Genomic DNA, 25519 nt, shown 5'->3' on the forward strand with positions numbered 1-25519 from the left:
AGATTAAAGACAGTCTCATGCATGTTCACGGTGGCAGGTTTTCCGCCATTTGAGCTTTTTGATTATTATTAGGTTTTCGGCGTTTGGGATATTGAAATTGCTGAAAAGGGACTGTGGATCTGTGTGGCCAGATTCTGAGTCTCCCAGGCAGATCCTGAAGAACCGACCACCTCTAGTGTCCCTGTGTCTGTTTCCCTGTGCCTGGAGGAAGAGGTTCCCTGTCCGCCAGCGCCAAGCCACCTCCTCTTCCTTCTTCCCTCAGCAGTGGCCTTCCCATCCAGGCTTCCGGGAGCAGAGATTTTTTTCCTCTCTGCATAGCTTGCATATTCAGACTCTGAGCGCAAAGGCCAACTGAGCTGCCAACTGAGTGGAACAGTACCAGGGGAGCCAACCGATAACTGATGAGCAAAGGCGGGTTCCATGCAGGATCACCAGCGAGCCACGGCGGGATCACGTGGGATCACCAGCGGGCCACGGCGGGTTCCACATGGGATCACCAGCACGCCACGGCGAGTTCCACGCAGGATCACCAGCGAGCCACGGCGGGTTCCACGCAGGATCACCAGTGAGCCACGGCGGGATCACGTGGGATCACCAGCGGGCCACGGCGGGTTCCACGCAGGATCACAGCACGCCACAGCGGGTTCCACGCGGGATCACCAGCACGCCATGGCGGGTTCCACGCAGGATCACCAGCGAGCCACGGCAGGTTCCACGCGGGATCACCAGTGAGCCACGGCGATCGGGGCTAGACTTGCATCTTCTCACTCCGACCTTGGGGTGTTTTTCTCTAAGCTGCAAGAGACTCAAGAAAAAAAAAAAATCCCGGCTATCCGGCAGGGGACAGCACGCCAAGACTGAATCTGGAGAGGAGACGTGGGGCCCCAGGTCCATGTCCATCTTACAGGCCTCTGGTCTTTGGCAACTCTTCTTCCTGAAAGTGAAAATTCCTTTTGTCTGTGGGAAAAACCTCATAAAAAAAAAATCCCAACTGAAAAGCACATTGGTTTCTATTTATAATTGGGGGGAAGGAATTTCACACAGATTCAACACTTACATGAAAAATCAAAAGAGCCTATGACTCAGACGCCGACGTGTTTCCCGTTTCCTAATAGCCTTAATTTTTTTAGGTCACTGCTCAGCTATTCAAAGATTGTCTCATTTAAAGATGATTTATTTATCAAGGACATTGGGAGAAGCCCGGTGAGTGCTGAAGGCAACAATGCCGCTCTCTACTCACAAACAGAACAGCAACCGCCTACCTCCCTAGCGGTTTCCAAAGAGCTGCCATGTTCAGAAACCTCAAAGAGGAGAAAATGGGTGGAAAATGGTGACTATTTTTAATTTCTTCCCTACAGATAGGAAGAAGGGAATCAAAGAGAAGAAAGGGGACCAATTTCAAAACAGGCAAAGCTGGGGCCTGACTAGAATTTCCAAGCACTCTTTCTGCATGGCATGTCCTGGCAAGGTCGACAGAGAATGAAGAAGCCTTCGAATAAATTTCATTCCATGGGAGTAAAAATCCAATTTCATGCCCTGAGGCACTTGGGGAGATTCGGGAGTTTTGACCTCTTAGCTGGGTCTGTCTGTCTGTCTGTCCAGTAAGCGTGAAGGAGGAGGTCAGCTCCAGCTCCCAGTTAACCATTTAGATCAAAGAATGATTTCACCAAGTCAGTGAGGCTCACCACTCACTGTCAGCTGCAAACCTCCATGGCGGAATGGGTGGCATGGCGTTGCTCTTGTCAGTGAAAACCTACTGGATCAGGCCTACTTGTCCATCAAGAAGTAAAAGAGCTGCAAAAATAATGGCAACAGAGAATATGGCTGGGGGGTTAGCACCTGCAGAGGCTGCTGGCAGGACCTGATGTGAATTAGCCAACTCCTCTAATGGATTGAATTGTGTCGCCCAAAAGAGCATGGAAGTCCTAACCCCCAATACCTATCAATGTGGCCCTATGTGGAAACAGGACCTTTGCAGGTGATTAATTTAAGACAGTGTCACACCTAGTGGCCTCTGGCTGCTCAGTCAAGAACAGGAGCGGTGAGGGTGGTATATGAGTCAGGGTTCTTCAGACAGGCACAACAGGATATATGTCTATATGAAAGGGAGTTTATTAGGGAGAATTGACTCATATGATCGCAGGGTAAAGTCCCATGATAGGCTTTCTGCAAGCTGAGGAGCAAGGAAGCCATTGGTGAATCAGTCAGAGCCCCAAAACCTCAAAAGTAGGGAAGTCCACAGCGCAGCCTTCGGTCTGTGGCCAAAGGCCCCAGAGCCCCTGGCAAACCTCTGATGTAAGTCCAAGAGTCCGAACGCTGGGCTAACTTGGAGTCTGACATTCGAGGGCAGGAAGCATCCAGCATGGGAGAAAGATGGGGGCCAGAAGACCCAGCAAAGGTCTGCTTTATTCTAGCTGCACTGGCAGTTGATGAGTAGTCCCCTCGCACACCGAGGGTGGGTCTGCTTCACCCGCTCCCCTGACACAAACCTTAATCTCCTTTGGCAACACCTTTACAGATGGACCCGGGACAACACTTTTCAGCCTTCAATCCAATCCAGTTGACACTGACTATTAACCACCACAGGTGGCTCTGGATGGGTGTCCTGAGTGGGGCATGTGGTGCCTGTCACTCCCGGCCATTCTGCACCTCTGTTTAGGGGAGGGCGGTGCACTACCTCTCCTCCTCCCACCAGCCTTTCTCTAATTATTGAGCAAATGCTAAGCGCCAACTCTGGCCCGAGCACTGGGGGCACACAGCCTATTTAGCCTTTTTCACCACCCACCAGGTGGGTGCCATTATTACCCCAGTTTAGACATGAGACTCGTTAGGCTCAAGACAGCTGTGTGTCTTGCCCAAGGTCAAACTCCAGCAAGAACAGAAATCCGAGATGCACCCTTGGGCCTGCCTGGCCCTAGAGCCCGAGCTGTGATGCCTGCGGTCCGCTGTGGGTGCCAGCCATTTGAGGGGAATGGGAGTAGCTTCCAGGGGTCGGGTGAGCTCATCCTGTGTCCTTAGAATAAACTAGCAGGAAGTAGCTACACTAGAAACACAGTGTTTCTGCAAGCAGGAGCCCAAAGAGGGCAACCTCTCCAGCCTCACTGTCTTTCCCTGGGGTGTTCTTTGCCCCATGGAGCACTCATATTGTGAGCTGTAAAAGTCAGGGAGCCACACTCTGAAGCCATTTAAGGTCAGCCTCTGGGCCTCCAGACCTCCCTGCCTCCCTGCCTCCGTTTTCCTCCCTGGGCACCTGTGTGGCTCCTAAGGCTCCTCTCCACTCTCCCCACTTGAAGCTGACCTACAGTCCCCTCCCAGGTCTCCCGGGATGGACCTCGCCACACCCCTCCAAGCGTTGTGAAGGCCCCACTGCCCCTCTTGCCAAGGCCCGTGGTGAGTACATCGCACCCAGCTTTGCTGAGCAGAGAAGGTTTGAGCCTTTAGTCTGGGGCAGGTGCTCTGTTCCCACAACCCCGAAGTTACCCCAACCTGTCTGTGCTAGAACCTTGGCCAGGGGCCCACCAAGGAAGCCCTCAAGGAGGTCTTGGTATTGTAGCTGGGGGGATAAGAGCTGACCCCAACATCTGGGGAAAGGTCCACATTTTTCATACGGGGCCAGAAGCAGGGTGAGGGGCGCCACCGGGGAGGCCTTTGGGGTGGAGCCCTATGGAATGGAAGAGTTCGGCCCTGTGCACATGCTTAGAAGGGAAGGGAGGAATATTCTGGATGTGTGAGGACCCTTGCAGGGGTGAGACACCCTGTTGGCCAGTGGGAAGAGACCAAAGCTAGAGGCAGAATATTCGATGGAAGAGTTGGGTTGAGGCTTGGGCACGGATGGTGGCTGAGGAGAGGCATATCCCCGCCACACTGAGGGTTAGAAGAGGGACACTTGGCAGGTGGCCTTCATCCACCCACACCCTCTTCTTGGGAACAGTGACAGGCACAACACACAGGATGAGAATTCCTCATGCATGACAGTCACCCCCCCATTCAATAAAGAGAATTGCATTCACCACCAAAGAACGACCCCGACTTCCCACACCGACATTTTGGGCTTTTATGACATGTCACAAAAGGCAAAGAGAGGTGGACATTGTTGCTGTGTTAGGAGAGGCAGAGACGTGGGAGAAGCGAACAGCACCAGAAAGGAAAACGTGACAGCACGGTGCTGTGTGCAGCCCCTGGACGCCCTTCGTGTTGGCTGAGAGATGCGAGTTAGCAACTTGGTGTTTTGTTTTTTTTTTTTTAAGATGTCCTCTGGTTGCTGGATTTGGCTTCTTTGATGACTGCATTGCCCTGAGACCGGACCCCAGGGGTAAGTGCTCCCCGGACAGCTCAAAGGTGGGTTGCCGCATACACCAGGGTCTCTTCCTAATCCAACACAAACCATGTGATCCATGGTACTCTTGAAAATCATGTAACTCACCCCTGAATGGTAGGACTTGAGCCCTAATAGGCTCAGACATGTAAAAAGTTATTCTTTTTTTTGTTGATGAAGGTTGGCCATAGGATCCCTTTTCCAGGGTTCTTTCCCTAAAACAGGAAGGAGGGCAAAGGAATTTAGAACACAATTTCTTCTTAAGCACACATAATAATCAAATTCTGAAAGTGAAATGTACATGTGCCTCTGTTGTGTGTTTGTGTGTGCATGTGAATTCATGTGTGTTTGTGTGCTTTGTGTGTGCTCATGTGTGCATATGTGTGTGCTCATGTGTGTGCATGTGTGCCTGTGTGTGATATGATTCCACTGATATATTTCACGGGGGAGAGCGGTTCCTGCTTCTGTGTCTTATTCAGAAGACACTAAAGCTATGAACTGAAGCTATGCCTGCTTCCTCTGCCCCAGGCTCTCCTTCCAAGGCCAAAGTCATCCTTTGTCTCATCTACTCAACCTAACAGATGCATTTTTAGGAAAGAGACCCTCCATGCATTTCAGCTCCGGGGCTTGGTGACTTCTACATTCCTTTCATCTTCCTAAAGGGGAAGGTCAACACAAAGCCAGCCGTGGCACAGGCCTGGAGGAGAGGGCTGACTGTCCATAGACAGAAAGAAGGCTGACCGTCCACAGACAGAGGGCTGACTGTCCATAGACAGAAGGAAGGCTGACTGTTCACAGACAGAGGGCCGACCATCCACAGACAGAGGGCTGACCGTCCATAGACAGAGGGCTGACTGTCCATAGACAGAAGGAAGGCTGACCGTCCACAGACAGAGGGCCGACCATCCACAGACAGAGGGCTGACCATCCACAGAGGGCCGACCGTCCACAGACAGAGGGCCGACCATCCACAGACAGAGGGCCGACCATCCACAGACAGAGGGCTGACTGTCCATAGACAGAAGGAAGGCTGACCGTCCACAGACAGAGGGCTGACCATCCACAGACAGAGGGCTGACTGTCCATAGACAGAAGGAAGGCTGACCGTCCACAGACAGAGGGCTGACCATCCACAGACAGAGGGCTGACCATCCACAGACAGAGGGCTGACCATCCACAGAGGGCCGACCGTCCACAGACAGAGGGCCGACCATCCACAGACAGAGGGCTGACTGTCCATAGACAGAAGGAAGGCTGACTGTCCACAGACAGAGGGCCGACCATCCACAGAGGGCTGACCGTCCATAGACAGAGGGCCGACCGTCCATAGACAGAGGGCCGACCGTCCATAGACAGAAGGCTGACCATCCATAAACAGAAGGAAGGCTGACCATCCATAGACAGAAGGAAGGCTGACCGTCCATAGACAGAGGGCCGACCATCCACAGACAGAGGGCCGACCGTCCACAGACAGAGGGCCGACCGTCCACAGACAGAAGGCCCACGGCTGTTCTCGCTCTGCTCTGCTGCTGGGAGTGAGCGGCTGGGTGGCAGACGCCCTCCATGGCGTGTATGAAACTTCACAAATGGCACTTTGTCATCCCGCCGAGGGATCTGGGACGTCCCGTGAGGTGGAATATACAAACGCCCACTGGATTAAGAGCCGGCAGACTGGTTCCCAAAGCAAACACTGAGCTAATTTTTCCAGCATATGCCTTTCATGTCTGGGCTGCTTCAGGCTCTGCTGGGTCACTGGGCTCTTTGTTGCTGCCTCTGCCGAAGTCCCCGGCCCCTCCGCCTCACTGGCTCCTGGAGTCACCCAGATCCTAATACAGTGTTCTGTTTCACTAGAGGAGCTGGAAGAGCCCCCCAAAGAGTTCCTCTGAGATTGGCCTTTGAAATCTGCATGCTGGTGAGCAGGAACCCGCTGGAAGTTTGGGATCCCATTTCTCCAAGTCCACAGCACATACCGGACTGTAGAAGTCAGGTCCTCACTTCAGGGTATGTCCCAGATCCTGTGACACGTGTCTCCTCCTGAGAACTGCCTGGTCGTGCTACACAGCCCTCTGACCCTTGCGAAGGTGCACCAGGGGCCCGCGCTGTATCGGGGTGGTGCCCAAACTCCTCCCAGCACTGCCTCCATTCATGCATCGATGCACCGGAGACACCAAGCTAAAATGGAACAATCTAGAGTGGTCTTCAGATTTTCTGCCCAATTTCACTTAATAGGCAGCAACAAGAAGAGAGTCAGCTAAGATGACCCAGTGAATGAATGGACAGCACAGAACCAGGGACCAGCTCTCCTGGCAAGCAGCCCTCTCCCCACCTCCTCCCATTCATGCCTCGGGGGAGAAGGGCACTGGGATTCCAATAGCAATCCTAGCGCCAAAAGCTCCTAGCGAGGAGTTAGAGTCATGCTTTTTATAGCAACAGGCTCAGTGGGGTGTGCTCCCCTGACTGGAAGGAGCAAGGATCAGGTCCCCATGTGGCTGCACCAGGGCTGATGGCTTGCCGTGTGTCACTGAACCTCCAGCTCTCCATCAGGGCAAATAAATAATAATCGACATTCCAAAGGCAGTTTACATGTGAACATGCATGTTCCCGACCAGCTCTCATCTCCTTCCTTATCCGCCACCACTCCTGCTCCATGCTCCAGTGACCCCGGCCTGCCCAGAGTTCGTGGACTGGTCTGTGCTATCTCAGGGTGCTGTCTCTGTGTGGCCGTCCCAGCAGCCTGGAATCCAGCCATCCCAGCCCGCCTTTCCTGAGCCATCCTTTAAAACCAGCTCAGATATTCCCTTCTCCTGGAACCTTCCACACCGTGCCTCTCATGATCACAGGTGTCATCTTTAGAATTACCGTCATTGGTGCCAACAAGCAGCCCAGAGTAACTGCGTGGTTCTAAAGCTGCCTGGTACAGGCCGGCAGCAGCAGATGCTTCTGGGAGGAGCTTCATAAGTGGATGCTTTTCTCCCCGGCTCTTTACACAATGATGGGTAACCAGGAGCCCAGCGTTTTTATGCACCAGCTGTAGCGTCACCTCTGTCCCCTAGAAGCAGAATCATTTCTCTCTGCTTTGTGGTCCTAGGACACCTGCCGTTCTTCACCTGGAGCTCTTACCTGGGTGCCTTGCACACCTGTCACCTCAGTGGGCTGTGAGCTGCTTGAGGACTGGGCAGGCCCCTTTTTCTCCCACCTCCACCGCCTCTGGGAAGACAGTAGGCACTCAGTAAGTATCACTGAAAGCCTGCAGCGGGCACATTAAAAACAACAATAAAAACAGATTCACTAAAATGTTAATATTGAACAAGGTGCATATCCCACAGCCCCGTAGGGAGAGGAAGAGGCAGGTCATCCAGCACCAAAAACATCCCTCAGGCCGTCCTAACATCACAGTTTTCCAAAGGGCTGATCAGAGACAGGAAGAGGCACGGGGCGGGGGCGAGTGTATATGTTCCATTTCTAGAATTCAGATGCCAGTTTCCTTGTTTAGGGGGATAAAAGTGTTTAAAATAGATAAATCACAAAAAAAATGGTTAAATTTTGTTATCAAGATGACAACTCTTGTAGCATTAAAGCTACAGCGCTTTGGCCAGTGGCCTGTAACCCCAACATTAGGAGGCTGAGGTGAGAGCACCACTTGAGCCCGGGAGTTTGAGACCAGCCTGGACAACACAGTGAGACCCCACCCCCTCTCAAAACGTGTTTTACATTAGTGAGGCATGGTGATACACACGAGAGCCTCAGGCAGGAGGATTGCTTGAGCCAAGGAGGTCAAGGCAGCAGTGACCTCTGATGGCACCTCTGCACTCCAGCCTAGAAGACTGAGCAAGGCCCTGTTTCAAAAAAAAAAAAAAAAAGTTGTAAGGCTTTGCTTTGTGGAGCCTGTTTGGAGTTTCTGACATCTGCCGTTATCCTCACCACCATCATCTTCCTCACCACCATCACTGTAATCGTCACCAGCATCATCATGATCACAGGTGTCATCTTTAGAATTATCGTCATTGGTGCCAACAAGCAGCCCAGAGTAATTGTGTGGTTCTAAAGCTGCCTGGTACAGGCCGGCAGCAGCAGATGCTTCTGGGAGGAGCTTCATAAGTGGATGCTTTTCTCCCCGGCTCCTCTTTACACAATGATGGGTAACCAGGAGCCCAGCGTTTTTATGCACCAGCTGTAGCGTCACCTCTGTCCCCTAGTTCCACCCGGAGCCTGACCTCACAAGTCAATTACAGCTGTTTTCATTGTGCTCATCGGCTTCCAGCATCCACCCTGGCCCAGCTTTCAACAGAGGGTGGATTCCCATGAACTCTATTCTTTATGACCAGCTGGTTCCGATTAGAGATGAACCAATAAAGCAGGGAGTAATACAGTCGCAGCGTGGTCCTGAATGCAACGCTTTTCCATGTGCGTTCAGTTACCAATTGACCAATAAAACCCAGCCTTTCAACAAGGTGGATTCCATACCTCAGAGGTTTTGCTCATTTTGGTACATGCGGGTTTTCAGAGGTTGAGTAGAAAAAGAGCAGGATGACATAGGCTGGGTGAGTGTGTAAGGGTGTGAGCTCTGTGGGGGTGTGAGAATGCATGCGTGTGCATGTGTGTGAATATGTGCGTGTTTGTAAAAGTGTATGAGTGTGAGAGCGTGTGATGTATTGGGTGGCTCTGATGGGGCGGTAAGCACTGACTTCAGAGCATCTAAGATTTCGGTACAAATGCTCCTTGTCAGCACCCTTGGTTAAAAGGATTATGAGCAAAAGGAGAAATACACATTCTGGCATTTTCCTCCCTCATTTTTATGAGAAAGAGAACGATTTCTTTCCTTTCTAAATATTTACTTTCCACCTGGTTTTTCCTTTCCCTCTAAAGGTAGCCATGACTCATCAGTTTCTCATCAGCCTTTGTGCTGATGGAATCGTCACTATGAAAACGGCAGTAACATTTTTTTTTATTGCATTTTAGGTTTTGGGGTACATGTGCAGAACATGCAAGACATTTGCATAGGTACACACATGGCAGTGTGTTTTGCTGCCTTCCTCCCCTTCACCCACATTTGGCATTTCTCCCCAGGCTATCCCTCCCCAGCTCCCCCCCACTGCTGTCCCTCCCCTTTTCCCCCCAATAGACCCCAGTGTTTAGTACTCCCCTCCCTGTGTCCATGTGTTCTCATTTTTCATCACCCACCTATGAGTGAGAATATGCGGTATTTCATTTTCTGCTCCTGTGTCAGTTTGCTGAGAATGATGTTCTCCAGATTCATCCATGTCCCTACAAATGACACGAACTCTTCATTTTTGATTGCTGCATAATGTTCCATGGTGTATATGTGCCACATTTTCCCAATCCAGTCTATCACTGATGAGCATTTGGGTTGGTTCCAGGTCTTTGCTATTGTAAACAGTGCTGCAATGAACATTCGTGTGCATGTGTCCTTATAGTAACATTTTAAGGAAAGTCCCACATTGTAGCTTCGTGGCCTGGGAGAAGTTCTGCAGGGTTCCAAAAAGAAGAAAGACAACCTTCCCATTAGGCCAGCCTGTCCAAAGACAGCGCTTTATTGTTTTAAGGTAGTTCAAAGGTGGGTGGGGAAAACGTCCCTGGAAAAGCAGGCAGTTTATCACAACCCCCCAGAGTACAAAGGTGCAGATTTGGTGCTTCTGCCTCAGGCTTGGTTCCTCAATTAATTTCTTTCTCTCCCACATGGAGAGCTTGCTTTGGGTGCAAACACCAGGCAGATGGAGGCAACACGAGTTCCTCTTACACACGAGAAAATGGTTTGAGAACAAGAGCACAAGGAAGCTTCAGGTACCGCTCAGAAGCCTAACTGCATCTAGACCAGGAGATGGGTGATGGGAGGGGTGGCCCCTGGCCCTGCCAAGCTCTGGTGCTGTGACGGCACCTTGCCTCTGTTGTTCTGCACCGCAGGCCTGGCTTGCTCCACGACGATGCTATTCACACCTGAAACCCCACGTAAATGCTGTGGCTGGCATTCAGCCGGTGCTCAATAAATGTGTGTGCCGAGGAGGGTCCCAGGGAGGCTTGCTGAAGGAGGCAGGCCTGAGCCTGGTGCTGTGGATTCTGTTCAGGAGAGAAAACATGGTTTTAGGTGAGACTTGGAACTGAGTGTCGGAACAACAAAAACGGAAGAATGGAGACCACCAGCTTGGCCTCCTGCAAAGATACCAGCATGGTGCCCTTAAAGGCAGGAGCACTACAAGCTGTAATTTATCATTAATTTATTCATTCAGGAAATGAAGCCACAACGGTGAGTGATATCCATCCCTCACTCCTGGAACTTACCTTCCAGGTGGGAAAGACAGAAAATTAACAAGCAGACAAGACCGTGAGATTGTGGCAGGTGCCTGATGAAACAGAGCTCTGCTGGGGTGATCAGGGAAGGCTCCTCTCAGAAATTCACGATGGAGCTAAACCTGAAGGGAAAAAATGAAGGAACGCCATCTCCATGGAAGAGACAGGAACAGCATTCTGGGGAGAGGAGGTAGCATGTGCGGAGGCCCAAGGTGGGCTCAACTGGCCATGTCCGTGAATCAGAGGAGCTTGCGTGGCTGGAGCTCAGTGAAGTGAGATTCTAGCACCAGTTTCTCACCCTGGGCTGTGCACTAGAAATCCAGAAGTCCAGGCTGCACCACCAGAAAGCAGAATCTGGGGGCAGGACTGGGGAGTCAGTGTTTTCTCAAGGGCTCCCAGGGATGCCCATGGGCTGCCAGGGTTGAGCATCCCGGTGCCAGGCTGGGAGCAGGCGAAGTGTGTTAGAACAGGAGAGCCATGAGCTGGATTGAACACAGATGGTGACAGTGCAGACAGAAATGGTGGCATCAAGGGAAGATGCTATAATGCTGAGACTCCAAAGGGACGGGCAGGGGGACTGAGGAAGGCTGCCCTACAGAGGGGCGTTACTTGGGGTCTGAGGATGTACAGTTTTAGGCAGTTAAAGGAAAGGGGAAGGACGGGAAAGGAAAGGGGAAGGACGGGAATGGTGCTCCAAGCTGAGCGCCGCTTCCAGAGCAGTGCTCTGGAAGATGAAGCTGGACAGTCAAGGCAGAGACAGGAAGCTCATGTGGCCAATGGACGGGACTGAGGAGGGGACACAGTGCAGCCAGATTGTGCAGTGCTGCCGGCTCACTGGAAACTGTTGAGTTTTCTTCTAGGGACTGTCCCCAAACCCAGGATGAGCACTGAGTGCCACGCGTTTATTTGGGTGGATCCCAAGAAGCTTAGTAGGAGGAGCCTGGGGACGAGTGACGGGGAAGGGAAGGAAGCCACAAGAGGGAGTGCAGGCAGTCAGGTTTCCCTGGCTCCTGAACTCAGACCCATCAGAGGCTTCCTAGAGACAGTGGGGAGCACCCATCAGGTGGTCTTCATGAGCTGTGAGGGAGCCGGGGTATTGATCCTTCAGCCTGAGCTGGTGGAGGCTGTTCCTGGGCCGTCCACCCCACGGCAGCCCTTTCTGCCCCTGCGTGGGCTGAGCATGCTCCCTCAGCCAGAGACACACACGGGATAGGGCCACAGGTGCTGGCGGCAAGAAGCCACCTGCAAATGGACTGAGGCCAGCATCTGTGATATTAGCCTGGCTGCATGTTAGAATCACCTGGTGTCCTTAAAAAAATATCTAAGCATATTAGAGTCACTTGCTGAATTTTTCAAAGAATCAAAGCACACATGTGCACACATACACACCACACACTACACACATACACACCACACACTACACACACACACATATTACACACACTACACAAATCACATACACATAAACACACATATACACACCACACACATCACGCACATACACCACACACACACATAAACACATATACACACACACATATACACACATCACACACAGAAACATGGACCACACACATCACATACCACACACATACACACACACACCACACACAAATCGCACACAAACACACATACCACACACACCCCACACGACACACACAAATACACCACACACACACACACACACAAACATTTCTGGAGGTTCAGGTTGGTCTTCGAAGCTCAGGCTCAATATTTTTATCAGTATTCCAAGTGATTTCCAGGTACAACCAGACAGGGACCCCCCGCCCAAGTCACAAGGAGCATTAAAGGGTTGTAAGCATGAGAGCCAACCTAGCCTGAAATCTGTGTCCCAAAACTGTGATCAGACGTCTTGGTCTGGGGTGGTTATGGGCGCTGGGCAGAGGGAGCGCTGCCGGGGATGTGAGCAGGTACTTTCCTTTGCTTCAACATGATTGTCCGCTAAAATTTAATAACCCAGGCTTTTTCTCCATTTGTCTTAAACTGAGCAAGTTTTTGCTGGCATGCAAGGAAAGAAAAACAATCAAATACAAATATTCCTCACTTGGAACTTTTCAAAAGAGACAATGTGTAGAGGAAATGTCCAGTTGCTTCCTTTTGCAGAGGGTCAGTGCAGCGGCCTGAACTCCTGCCTCTGAACTGGTCACACAACGACCCTCCTCGGCCCGGGAGCTGCATTGTCACTTTTCGGTAGGAGAGCGGAAATCAGGTCAACCTTCCCATTAGGCCAGCCTGTCAAAAGAGAACACTTCATTGTTTTAAGGTAGTTCAAAGGTGGTTGGGAAAAAATCCCTGGAAAAACAGACAGGAGTGCATTGCAGCGCTGCATAGTACAAAGGTGGACACTCGGGGCTTCTGCCTCAGGCTTGGTTCCTGGGTCAATTTCTCCCTCTCCCACATGGAGGGCTCTCATTGGGTGCAAACACCAGCCAAATGGAGCCAGGAAAAGATCCCCTGTGGAGGAGTGAGTGGCCTTGCTGGCCAGCAGGTAGAATGGCATCCTTGGAGAAGGTATGCTTTCCATGTCTGCATGAAGAGCATTTTAATTTCTTACCATTGCTAGTCGAGGACAGCTGTCACCCATGTGGCTAAGGGTGGGCTTCGGGCTTTTCTTTTTTCTATTTTTTTCTATAGAGGGTCTCACTCTGGTTGCCCAGGCTGGGCTACAGTGGTGCCGTCTCGCCTCACTATAGCCTCAAACTCCCAGGCTCAGGTGATTCTCCCAGCTCAGCCTCTCAAGTAGCTGGGACTACAGGAACAGGTCACTTCAGCCAGCTCATATTTTCTATTTCTAGTAGAGACAGAGAGGCAGTCTCCTATGTTGCCTGGACTGATCTTGAACTCCTAGTCTCAAGCAACCCACCCACCTAGACCTCCCAAATTGCTGGGATTACAGGTATGAACCACTACACCTGGCGTAGGGGTGGTTTTTTCACTTTCTGGTGAATATCATCATTTAACGTTCACCTGCCATGTGCCAGGCAAGAAATGACACTGGGGACTCTTGAGTCTGGAGTGGCTCCTATGGGAGGATCAGGGAACTGTTTCTGAGGAAGGTGGTGCTTTTTGGCTGATGCGTTCTGCACTTTTCCAGTTTTTTTCTCTTGATGGCGAACGCTTAGAAAAGAGAGATGAGCAAAAACACCATAGGAATCTCTCAGAATTATGGTGACCATGCAATTTATTAGCCAAATTGGGACACTTGGGAAGTGAGAGAAGACACTGTGATTAACTGATTAATGACAGCAGGAGAGACCAGGCAGGAAACAATGCTGTCTGGAGCCAAACAGGCCATCTGGGAGCTCTGCTGCTAACATGGCTCCCAGCAACAAACTCCTCCAAAGTCTGGAGCACGCTCTTCTGGTCATTTTTCTGTGAAGTACAGACAGTGTTTTCCATGAAGACGGGACCTTGCTCTGCATTCTAATTTTAGGATGACCATGGACTTCCTGGTCCTAACTGGGAGTGTGGACAGTGAGAGGGGAGAGGCAGATATTCTCCTGCTGGGAAAACAGGCTGTAGGGCCACCCTCGCTATTTTGAATCCTGTCTTCCTTCCACTTGAAACATCATAGCGCCTTTCTCTTTTGCTGTTTTCTTTTTCCATAAAAGCATTTCTGATCACTGCCTCATATTCCAGCATGCATGCATGCCATCTCCTCAGCTGAGCTTTTTCGTGGTCTCCCATCATTCTGCTGTTAAAACAATGCAGGGGGGATCATCCTTGGAGACAGGGCCCGGTGCAAATCCATGATTATTTCTCCAGGACACATTCTTAGAATGTAAAGTTTTTAAAATGTAAATTTTCAATTTAAATTGCTAGGCGAAAAGATATGGGCTCTTATTTAATACTAGAGCTCTGCTCTACCCAGCCATCCCTTGTGAAAATAAATCCCCCCACCCTGACTGCTGAGTATAAAGGTACAATGGTGGGGTGATGATGTTTTAGATTCTTAGACTATTTGTAAGTGGAAGGTGACTGCAACCAGCGTGGAGGGTAAGTGGGAACTGTCAGGAGAAGCGGGCAGGTAGGGTATTCCAAGTAGGTGGAAAGACTCACCCAAGGCCAGGGGTAACGGAAAATGCCCAGTTTGGAGGTTCTGTCTGTCATCAATGTTTCATGTTTTAGAGAGCTAGATCACCTGCGTTTCTGGGCCCATAAATAGACTGAGAACAAATACAGATTATGAATATATTATCTAATCCCACTTTGATCCTGTTTTCCAAAGTAAACACTGCTGTTAACAGTAATGGCTCTAACACCTTCCTGTCGGCAGCCATGGAAATAGTGACTGCATCGCCATGTCTCAAACCCTCTTAAGCAGGTGGCAGGAGCTTTTACTGTCTCCACTCTACAGTTGGGGAAACGAAGGCCTAGAGGAAATTCTGTACCTTGTCTGTAGTCAACTTCGGGTCTCCAGTTTCCCTTTGCTGGGTTGCTCACCTAGTTTCTAATCACACCAGATTCCCAGGTTCCTGAATATGGTGATGATGGTGCTTATGATGGTAATAATGATGGTGGTGATGATTATGGTGGTGGTGATGGTGATGATGGTGGTGATGGTGAAGATGGTGGTGGTGGTGATGGTGATGGTGGTGATGGTGATGATGATAGTGATGGTGATGATGGTGATGATGGTGGTGGTAATGGTGATGATGGTGATGGTGATGATGATGGTGATAATGGTGGTGATGGTGATGATGGTGGTGGTAATGGTGATGATGGTGATGGTGATGATGGTGGTAATGGTGGTGATGGTGATAATGATGGTGGTAGTAATGGTGAAGATAGTGGTGATGATGATGGTGATGGTGATGATGATGGTGGTGATGATGGTGATGGTGGTGGTGATGGTGATGATGGTGGTGATGGTGAAGATGGCAGTGGTGGTGATGGTGATGATGGTGGTGATGGTGATAATGATGGTGGTGGTAATGGTGATGATGGTGATGGTGATGATGATGGTGGTGATGATGATGGTGATAATGGTGGTGATGGTGATAATGATGGTGAAGATAGTGGTGATGATGACGGTGATGGTGATGATGATAGTGATGGTGATGATGGTGGTGATGGTAATGATGGTGGTGATGATGGTGATGATGGTGATGGTGATGGTGATGATGGTGATGGTGATGATGGTGGTGATGGTGAAGATGGTGGTGGTGGTGATGGTGATGGTGGTGATGGTGATGATAGTGGTGATGGTGATGATGATAGTGATGGTGATGATGGTGGTGATGGTGATGATGGTGGTGGTAATGGTGATGATGGTGATGGTGATGATGATGGTGATAATGGTGGTGATGGTGATAATGATGGTGGTGGTAATGGTGATGATGGTGGTGGTGATGATGATGGTGGTAATGGTGGTGATGGTGATAATGATGGTGGTGGTAATGGTGATGATGGTGGTGGTGATGATGATGGTGATAATGGTGGTGATGATGATAATGATGGTGGTGGTAATGGTGATGATGGTGATGGTGATGATGGTGGTGGTGATGATGATGGTGGTGATGATGGTGATGGTGATGGTGATGATGGTGGTGATGGTGATAATGATGGTGGTGGTAATGGTGAAGATAGTGGTGATGATGATGGTGATGGTGATGATGATGGTGGTGATGATGGTGATGGTGATGGTGAAGATGGTGGTGGTGGTGATGGTGATGGTGGTGATGGTGATGACGGTGGTGATGGTGATAATGATGGTGGTGGTAATGGTGATGATGGTGATGGTGATGATGATGGTGGTGATGATGATGGTGATAATGGTGGTGATGGTGATAATGATGGTGGTGGTAATGGTGAAGATAGTGGTGATGATGATGGTGATGGTGATGATGATGGTGGTGATGATGGTGATGATGATAATGGTGGTGATGGTGATGGTGGTGATGGTGAAGATGGTGGTGGTGATGGTGGTGGTGATGGTGATGGTGGTGGTGATGGTAATGATGATGGTGGTGATGATGGTGATGATGATGGTGGTGATGATGATGGTGATAATGGTGGTGATGGTGATAATGATGGTGGTGGTAATGGTGAAGATAGTGGTGATGATGATGGTGGTGGTGATGATGATGGTGGTGATGATGGTGATGATGATAATGGTGGTGATGGTGATGGTGGTGATGGTGAAGATGGTGGTGGTGATGGTGGTGGTGATGGTGATGGTGGTGGTGATGGTGGTGGTGATGGTGATGATGATGGTGGTGATGGTGATGGTGGTGGTGGTGATGGTGATGATGGTGGTGGTAATGGTGATGATGGTGATGGTGATGAAGGTGATGATGATGGTAATGATGATGGTGGTGACGGTGATGATGATGGTGGTGGTAATGGTGAAGACGGTGGTGATGATAGTGGTGATGGTGATGATTGTGATGATGATGTTGGTGATGATTATGATGATGGTAGTGTTGATCAGAGTGGCAATGAAGGTGATGGTAATGACAGTGGTGATGGTGATGATGGTGGTGATGGTGGTGGTGATGATAATGGTGCTGCTGCTGATGGTGGTGGTGGTGATGATGATGGTAGATGATGAAGATGATGGTGGCGATGATCATGGTGGCGATGAAGGTAACGATAATGACAGTGGTGATGGTGATGATCGTGGTGATGGTGGTAGTGATAATGGTGCTGCTCCTGATGATGGTGCTGATGGTGGTGGTGGTGATGGTAATGATGATGGTGGTGACGGTGATAGTGATGATGATGGTGATGATAATGGTGCTGCTGCTGCTGATGGTGGTGATGATGATGGTAGATGATGAAGATGATGGTGGCGATGATCATGGTGGTGATGAAGGTAACGATAATGACAGTGGTGACAGTGATGATCGTGGTGACGGTGATGATATCATGGTGGGGATTGTGGTGATGACTACCAGTCATCTGGAACTCACCTTGTGCTGGCCCTGATCTATAGCCTTTGTATAACAATTGACTTCATTCTCATAATTACCCAGGAGTGACGAATTATCATTATCCTATTGTACAGACAAGTCACTGGAGGCTTAAAGAGTGAAGCCCCTTGTTCAATATCAAAAATGACATTTTAGAAATACTCATTCCAAGAATAGCGACACACAGAAACACTCATGCCAGGAGTATTGAAAATAAGAAGTTTTGTTTCTTTGGAAGCAGAAAATATTATTATAAAAACTTGTTTTTAGCTCACTCGGGAAGTAAGGTCAGCAGGGTCTCCTTGCCTTTTCTTTTCTTTCTTCTTTTTTATATATTTATTTTTAAATATTTGAGTCTCCATTTCACTCCCAGTCTGTGAAAAACATTTGTCCCTTTGAGGTGTTTATTCACCCTGGAAGCCTGGCCACTCTCCAAGCGCCACTTGCCAGCCCTTGGTGTAAACCAGGGATGCACATGCTCAAAACAGAGCACAGCGAGGTGGCGTTCATCGCTGAAACCCCCTCAAACCCCACACTGTTTACTTACTTGCTTTCACCTTGTTTATTGTACCAAAAAAGCAGCACAACATAAAATGAAAACCAGACAGAAGAGGTGGCGTGTGCTGAGGATTTTCCATAGGTGCTCAGCATTTTCTGATGACTTGGCAGAGGGAGGAGATGGATGAAGAAATGATCCCTTGCGGCCGTGCGGCACCAGCGGAGTCGGCTCTGCGGAGGCGTGGAGGTGCTCTATAGCCCGCTGGGTCGTGTGATCGGCTCTTCCTGAAACTTCATGGGCCTTCAAGGAGGGCACTGTGCTAGCTGCCAAGATTCAAATGGGGGAGAAGCCTGAAATGTGTGAACCTAAGGAACTTCAGGGTGGGGTGGGGGTGAGCAGAGAAGTAAATAGGCCACTACAAAGTGGCGGGTCTATGGTGGGCACAGCTGAGACCGTTCACTTTATCTTCACTTTCCTGAGGGTACACAAGGAGTTCATGTTTCTCCGCGTCTCTTGCAGGCAGGCTGGGACCAGGTGATTAGTTCTGGACAACAGTGTGAGCAACGGTGACACGAGCCACTTTGGGTCCTGGGCAGCTGAGGCAGGAGTGAGTTCTCTCCACTGTCTCTGCTCCCTGCTGTGCCCAGGAGGAATGCCTCCTTCAGCCTGAGTCCCTAACAATGGTGTGGAACGGGGATGTGAGCTTCTTGGGATATGCCGTGTGAGTGAGACGCAGATGTGGGTTGCATGAAGTCCCTGAGGTTGCAGGGTTTCTGTGTGACTGCAGCCCGACCTCATTGGTCCTGGCTGGTTCAAGGGAGCAGTTACACAGTGCTCTGGGCATGAGGTGGATGGCAGGGGGGATGGGGCTCAGCAAAGGCTTCCCTCAGACGGGAGACGTAAACTGAGCCTTGATGGAGCTGGCCAGGCGACCAGCAGAGGAAGAGCTTTCAGTGAAGAGGGAGCAGCTCCTGCAGGTGGTGGGGGGAGGGCTCTGCAGGTGGTGGGGGGAGGGCTCTGCCTATCCAGGGCCAGGCAGGAGTGCCCAGTGCAGATGGAGCAGAGTGTGAGGCAGGCGCTGGCTCCTCTCAGATGGCGAGAAAAACACAAGGGAGGGAAAACAAAATCTGAGGATTCAGGCTGCCCTGGGTAGTGGTTCTCTGGCAAGCAAAGGCAAGAGGCTGGGGTGAGTGCCATCACAGTCCCTGGGCATGAAGGTCCCTGGTGCCTGAGAGAGGGGGATGGCCATAGCAGAGATTTGCACCCTCGCTGCCGGCCGGGCCCCCACACTGCCTTGGGAAGCCCCGGCGGGCTATGCGTGAGGCCGGGCTGTACACTGTTCCCTCGCTCCAGCCCAGCCTGGGCCCCATGCCCATGGATGGTACTCATGTCATCAACTCAGTGTTTATTTTTGGCTTTTTCCATTGCACTCAGAGCCAGCTATCAAGCCAGACACATTTTGCTTTTTTTAACTTAGCCTGGCTTATGAGTCCAATGTTGAACCAGGATCTGAGGGGAGGGCACGTATCTGCATTGACACAGAAGTCCCAATTGTGTCTCTTGGATGGCAAGATAAAAGCAGTTTTCAAAAAACAGGGAAAGAGCACAGGCAGAGCAGAGGGGGCTCCCAAAGGGAAGGCTCTGGCGGTGGGCTGGCAGTGGGCTGGCTGAGCCTGCGTCTGCATGAGATAGGGGGAGCATTGGCATCACCTGGCAGAGACTGAACTAGCTGTCCTTCCTTCCCACCAATGTGCATGACAGGCAGCAGAGCCTCCCGGTGTGCAGGGGCTGAGACTCACAGCCCACTGAATTTGCGTGCTACTTATTCACCAGTCCCAGACCTGATGGATGGTCATTGTCCTGTCACCTTAATCGGCCACATTGGCGTTCATTCATCCAACAGGTCTGCTACACCCCTTCTGTGCCAGGTCCTGCTCTCAGTTTTGGGGACCTAACAGAGAACCTGTTGTACCCACCCCTGTCCTCAAGGAGCTTCCAGTCTAGGGAAAAGAGAGGAAGCTGTGAGACACAGAAGGTCTCAGAGTGAGAGTGGCATTGTTCCATCACTCAACTTCTGGTTTCTTCCTACCTCTGTAGCTCCCCCTACAAGGTCACATTTCCAATCGTTAGATATGAGGGTTTCCTGGTGCTTGGTCCCTGGCCCTCTCCTTCCTCCTTGTACTATTTCAGTCCCACCCCTCAGCTCCCAGGAGTTCAGCTAGCGTCTGAGCTGACAGTTTCCAGGCCCAGAGCTCAGGTCTCTGGCCTAACCTCCTGTAGACATCTCCACTGGCATCCATCACACTCGTACATCCACTGCCTGGTTCTGCGCACCAACACTGCAGCCCTGCCAGGTGGGTTTACTTCTTCCACCTGCAAATCCACAGCCACGCAGCCCAGGCTGCTGGCACCTCCAGCCAGGATCTCCCTGGAGCTTTCTGTTGGCCTTCTTCCTGTCTTCCTGTCCTCCCGCCTCGTCCACCTGCACACTACCCTAGCCTAGTAATCACAGTGGCCCATGTTCTAAGTAGAAGGGCCCATCCCTCTGCTCAGAACCCTACCACAGCCCCTTGTTCCTCAGAGTCAAAGCCGAAGTCTTTACAGGCTCCCAGTGCTCTCTGCTCTCTCCACTCCCCTGACCCCTTCGAACTCTCTCCTCTCCACCCCTCCCACTCACCCCACCACAGCCAGACTCATCTCTCATTCCTCCATAAGCGACCTGCTTCAAGACCCTCCCTCTTTCCGCTCCCTCTCCTGGCATGCTCTTCCCCTGATACATCTTTGGCTCCCACTTTCCCTTCCACAGGCTTTTACAATGCCACCCTCTCTGCAGCCTTCAGTGACTTCTCTACTTACAGTGCAGACCCCACACCCAACCCCCCACAGCATCCCCCTGTCCTGTTTTCTCCCCATGTATTCTTATCTGTGCACTTTACTTACTGATTTAATGTCTGAGTCCTCCCTCCAGAACATAAGTCCCTGAGGGCAGGAGTCGGTGCAGTTCTGTGCCCTCCTGTGCCCCCGGAGAGAATGCCCTCAACCTAACATGCCTGGTTAGCTCTGATTGCTTTGAACCTCATGGAATTAAACGACGTGCACTTTCCATGTCTGTCTGGCTTGTTGAGCTCAGCAACTCTACGGCTGTGGATTACCCATCTCCAGGCTGTACCAGGCTCCATTCTGTGAATATAACACATTTATTCACCCGTTCTACTATGATGTGCGTTTGAGCTGTTTTCAGCTGGGGTTACTGTGGGTAGCACTGCTATGTGCACCCCAATCCTTGATTGCAGGAATGGATATCCTTCAAACTGGCAACCTGGACACAGGTTTGACCCCATGTGGGGCGGTCTAAACCTCTCCTCCACCAGGCAGGTCCTGCTTGCCCAGATGGTATTTTGTTAGCTAGAAGACACGGCCATTCTTTCAAATGACTTTGATTGCCAAAAATAATAATGCGGCCAATCTAAGGGGCGATTTTAAAACTCTGTTGTTAAGACTTCTCCAATCCAAACTCAGGGTGACCCCTCTGGATGGCGGAAAGGGGACTGCATCCTTGATGGCACTCTTCTCAGACCACTGCCCTCGAGGCCCAGCCTCACATAGTGGTGTCTGCCTACAGCTGGCAATGGTAATGGCATCTGGAGACAGGGCGGCCGACACCCTCTGCCCTTCGTGTGAGGGGTGAGGGGGCAGAGGGGGTAAGGAAGGGACCAAGGCTGGCCCCTGCCTAGAAGGACGAGCTTCCCAGAAGCCCTTCTACGGAGATCCTGTCTCTCAGAGGCCGTGCTCTGGAACTGGAGCAGCCTGGGCCACTCTCCTTCCTTTGGTTTTCCGTTTTATTTCTAATTTGAGCCACATTTGTCTGAAAACGGGATATGTCACCAATCATTTCAAACTTCTGGCTCCTCTTGAAACGCAGGAAAATATGGCCGCCCTGGGCCAGCATTTGGCTGTGGCCACAGCTGGTTGAAGCTGAGTATTGGGCTCTCTACGTAAGGCGGGGGAAATTCCAAACATGAAGTTACTCTACGGTGGCCTCATGACCTATGTGCATGTGAATTTGCTTCTAGGTATTGAGGAAAGAGATGGAGAGAAAGAGCAAGACAAAGAGGGGTAAGACAGAGACAAAGAGAGAGACAGAGAGAGACGGAGAGGGAAAGGAAGACAGAGAGGGATGAGAGACAGAGAGAAGGTAAGACAGAGAGGCAAAGGGGGGAAAATGATTCTAAAAGCCTGGGGTGTCTGCCCACGGATGAAACTGAAGACGGTCCCTTCCCATACCCCACGGCCACCTGGAACACGCAGCTTGCAGCCCTGAAGGTGAATGTGAGTTCCCCGTTTGCAGACGTACCCTCACTGTGCGGCAGAGCCTCTGTGGAAGCCGCTGCCTTTGTTCATTCAGCAGCGGAAGCAGCATGATTTATAGATGATTTAACTGTTCTTTCAAGGATTATTTTTTCTATACAGTTCTGAATTGGGGGCTTACCTGCTGACATTAGAACCTGATTTCCATTGAAGTGGCAACTCGGTTAAATGATACCTTTTTAACCAAGGTGTATTCAGCCCCAGCCCTGACCCCCGGGGGAATGTCTCCTCCAGGTAGCATGGGCTGAAACCTGAAATGTGCCTACCTCTCCTGAGAGTGGCATGAGTGGGGGCCACACAGCTTCTTCCTCACAGGTTCCAGCACCCAGGCTGAGCGGAGCTGAGGGGAACCACACCCCACAGAAAGCAGCGCCAGCCTGGCCGGCTTGTCCCCATCCCCATCCCCAGGAGGCCAGGCCAGCTGCCAGCGGGGAGGAGGAAAGCCATGGCACCACAGGTGGTGAGATCAGCCTCCCACTGCACCTGGTGGGGGCGGGCCTCCTCCCAGAGTGGGCAGTGACCGCAGCTGTCACTCACAGCCAAATGGGTCCAGCAAACAAAATGTCACTCACTGTCCCCTGACAAGAACCAATAAATGGCCAGGGAGAGGCAGGAATAGGAGCAAGGCTACAGCTTTACCTTGAGGGCGCCTGTGGCTGCTCCACGTGGCAAACCTCCAACTCCCACAAGGCTGGCACATGCACACCATGGACATGCTCGTGTGTCCGCAGACACGCACACCCACGTGTTCTGAACAACCCGATCACACAGAGCACACGCAGTTTGGAACTGCTAGAGGCAACGGCTGCACAACATTGCGAAGGCCACTGAGTTGTTCACTTTAAAATGATTTTCTGCTACATGAATTTCATCCAAATTTTTAAAAGGCGACAGCAGCAATACACATGCACATGCAAACACCACACATCCTTACACTACCTAACTTCCCAGCACCAGAGAGGAGGCTCCAATTCGGGGGGGTGGGGGGTTTGGTTTGGGGACCTAGACTCACCTGATTTTCCAGACCCACCCCCATGGTAAGCTCAGAGATGCGTGGGGGGACATTTTCGTCTTAGATCCTCCCAGCCCTCTGTTATGGGTTAAGGTCAGCCCATGTGACAGCTGTGACAAGCCAGTTCGAGCAGCCATGCTTGTCTGTATTGTTCCATCATCGAGATCCCCGGCCCCCTGTCCCACCCTCTGCGCATCCCTCTGGCAAGCCTTCCATCCTCTTCTCAGGACTCACTAAGCTGCTGCCTTCTCAATTTCAGTGCCTGGTCAGCGAGGGGCATTCACTGGACTACATGAAAGATAGAATTCCAACAGACCACAGGCAGCGCAGCTTATCAATCGCATTGTTTAAATAGATAGCTCCTGGACGTGTGTTTTGAAATAGAAGCTTTCTAAGTCCCTGCGGGATTTACAGGCTGGATTGCTCAGGGGCGATGCTCTCAGCCAGAGCAGGCAGGAAGGAGCACCGTGGAGGGACGCTTCAGTCTCGGAGCCACATGGCCACCTCGCTGATCACGCACATCTGGTGGCGGATCTCTGCCTTTTGGTGCGTTTTGTGGCTGACCGTATGAAGGCACAGGATGTGTCTGTGGCCTGCATCGCACACCCGCTTTCACACGCCGCAGCCCAGAAAGAGAGGCAGAGCCTGTGCAGACCTGGGGGAGTCACGCCAAGGTTCTTCCTCAGGCTCTTGTGCCGGTTTAAGCTCAGGGATACCCCAGCATGTGGACATGGTAGGGGAAAGAACCGTGAATGGTGCAAGTCCAGATGAGGACGGCCTGGATGTCGATGATCGCCACGCAGCTACTGGACAAAGGGCTGCTCCTCGGCAAAGCTTAGGGCCAGTGTGGAAACCGAGGCGTGGTCTCTGCTCTCCGTTGGGGGTGTCTGTGGGTCCACAGCTGGGTGATGACCTCTGAGGACTGTCTGCTGCAGGCAATGGCTGTGCCCACCCAGGGGGTGCTGGGGCAGGTGGGCGCATCCCAGCTGCTGAGCCAAAAGGCTAGGCCAGCGCCTAATTAAAATGACTCACTGTGAATAGGAAAAAGCACTAGAGGGGTGATACGGTTGTGTCCCCACCCAAATCTCATCTCGAACTGTAATCCCCATAATCCCCATGTGTGGAGGGAGGGACCTGGTGGGAGGGGATGGATCCCCGGGGCGGGTCCCCCCGGGCTGTTCTCGTGATAGTGAGTGAGTTCTCATGAGATCTGATGGTTTAAACGTGGCAGTTTCCCCTGGGCTTGTCTCCTACCTGCCGCCTTGTGAAGAAGGTCCTTGCTGCTTCTTTGCCTTCGGCCATGATTCTCAGTTCCCTGAGGCCTCCCCAGCCATGGGAACCCGGAGGCAGTTAAACCTCTTCCCTTTATAAATTACCCAGTCTGGTGTGGTATCTTTACAGCAGTGTGAAAACGGACGAATACAGGGGTTTGCTTCTTCCTCCCTCCCTGCCTTCCCTCCTTCCCTCCCTCCTCCTAATCTCTTTCTTCCCTCCCTGTCTTTCTCTCTATTTCTTTTATTCGCTCAGTCAGCAAACATCCAACGAGCAGGAATTTCCTTATGCTAAGGGCTGAGAGAAACTTAGAGATGAATAACAGATGAGCTCTGGCTCTGCCCTCTAAGGGCTTACAGAAGTACGGATGGCAGGGACCCTACCTCCATGCCATCTCCTCCTACCTCCCTCCCTCCTTCCCTCATCTTGGTGCCAGGACCCACCTGCCCAGCTGCCTGCAGGGCCGTGCCAGGTGGGGCACAGTGAAGCCCAAACAGGGCTGCCCTGAGCCCCGAGGCCACGTCCTCAGCACCAGCCCGTGTGCAAACCCTGATTCCAGGTGACCAAGCAGTCAGTGCTGAGCTAGCTGGGCAGGAAAGAGGCCTCCAGCAACACTTTCAAGGGCTCCTTTCACGTTTAGCAAAGAGCTCTTTCAAGTCCAATGTTCCCCCTGGCTCAGCAGAATTCCGATTTTCTTGATTTATGCTGACAATTGCACATTCTTTTATCGCTGTTTAAGCCCCTGAAAGCGCAGGAGGGGAAAACGTGATGAGAATCTGTGGCCTGCTGTCTTCCTCCTCACCTCCCTCACC

The 25519-nt window shown here is 51.3% G+C and overlaps 1 long non-coding RNA gene across 1 annotated transcript in view; it reads right to left on the bottom strand.

Annotated features, from left to right (window-relative positions):
• Nucleotides 1-513: 513 nt before the first annotated feature.
• Nucleotides 514-25519, bottom strand: part of LOC144580554 (uncharacterized) — an 86247-nt gene continuing 61241 nt past the window's right edge. Inside the window, exons 6-9 of the long non-coding RNA XR_013530247.1 lie at nucleotides 18104-18378; nucleotides 12687-12874; nucleotides 9497-10390; nucleotides 514-7562 (exon numbers count right to left, since the gene is read on the bottom strand). This is a non-coding gene — a long non-coding RNA (uncharacterized LOC144580554). The remainder of the gene's footprint in view (nucleotides 7563-9496; nucleotides 10391-12686; nucleotides 12875-18103; nucleotides 18379-25519) is intronic.

The sequence above is a fragment of the Callithrix jacchus genome, chromosome 20 (genome assembly GCF_049354715.1).
Source record: "Callithrix jacchus isolate 240 chromosome 20, calJac240_pri, whole genome shotgun sequence".
NCBI classification, from domain to species: Eukaryota; Metazoa; Chordata; class Mammalia; order Primates; family Cebidae; genus Callithrix; species Callithrix jacchus.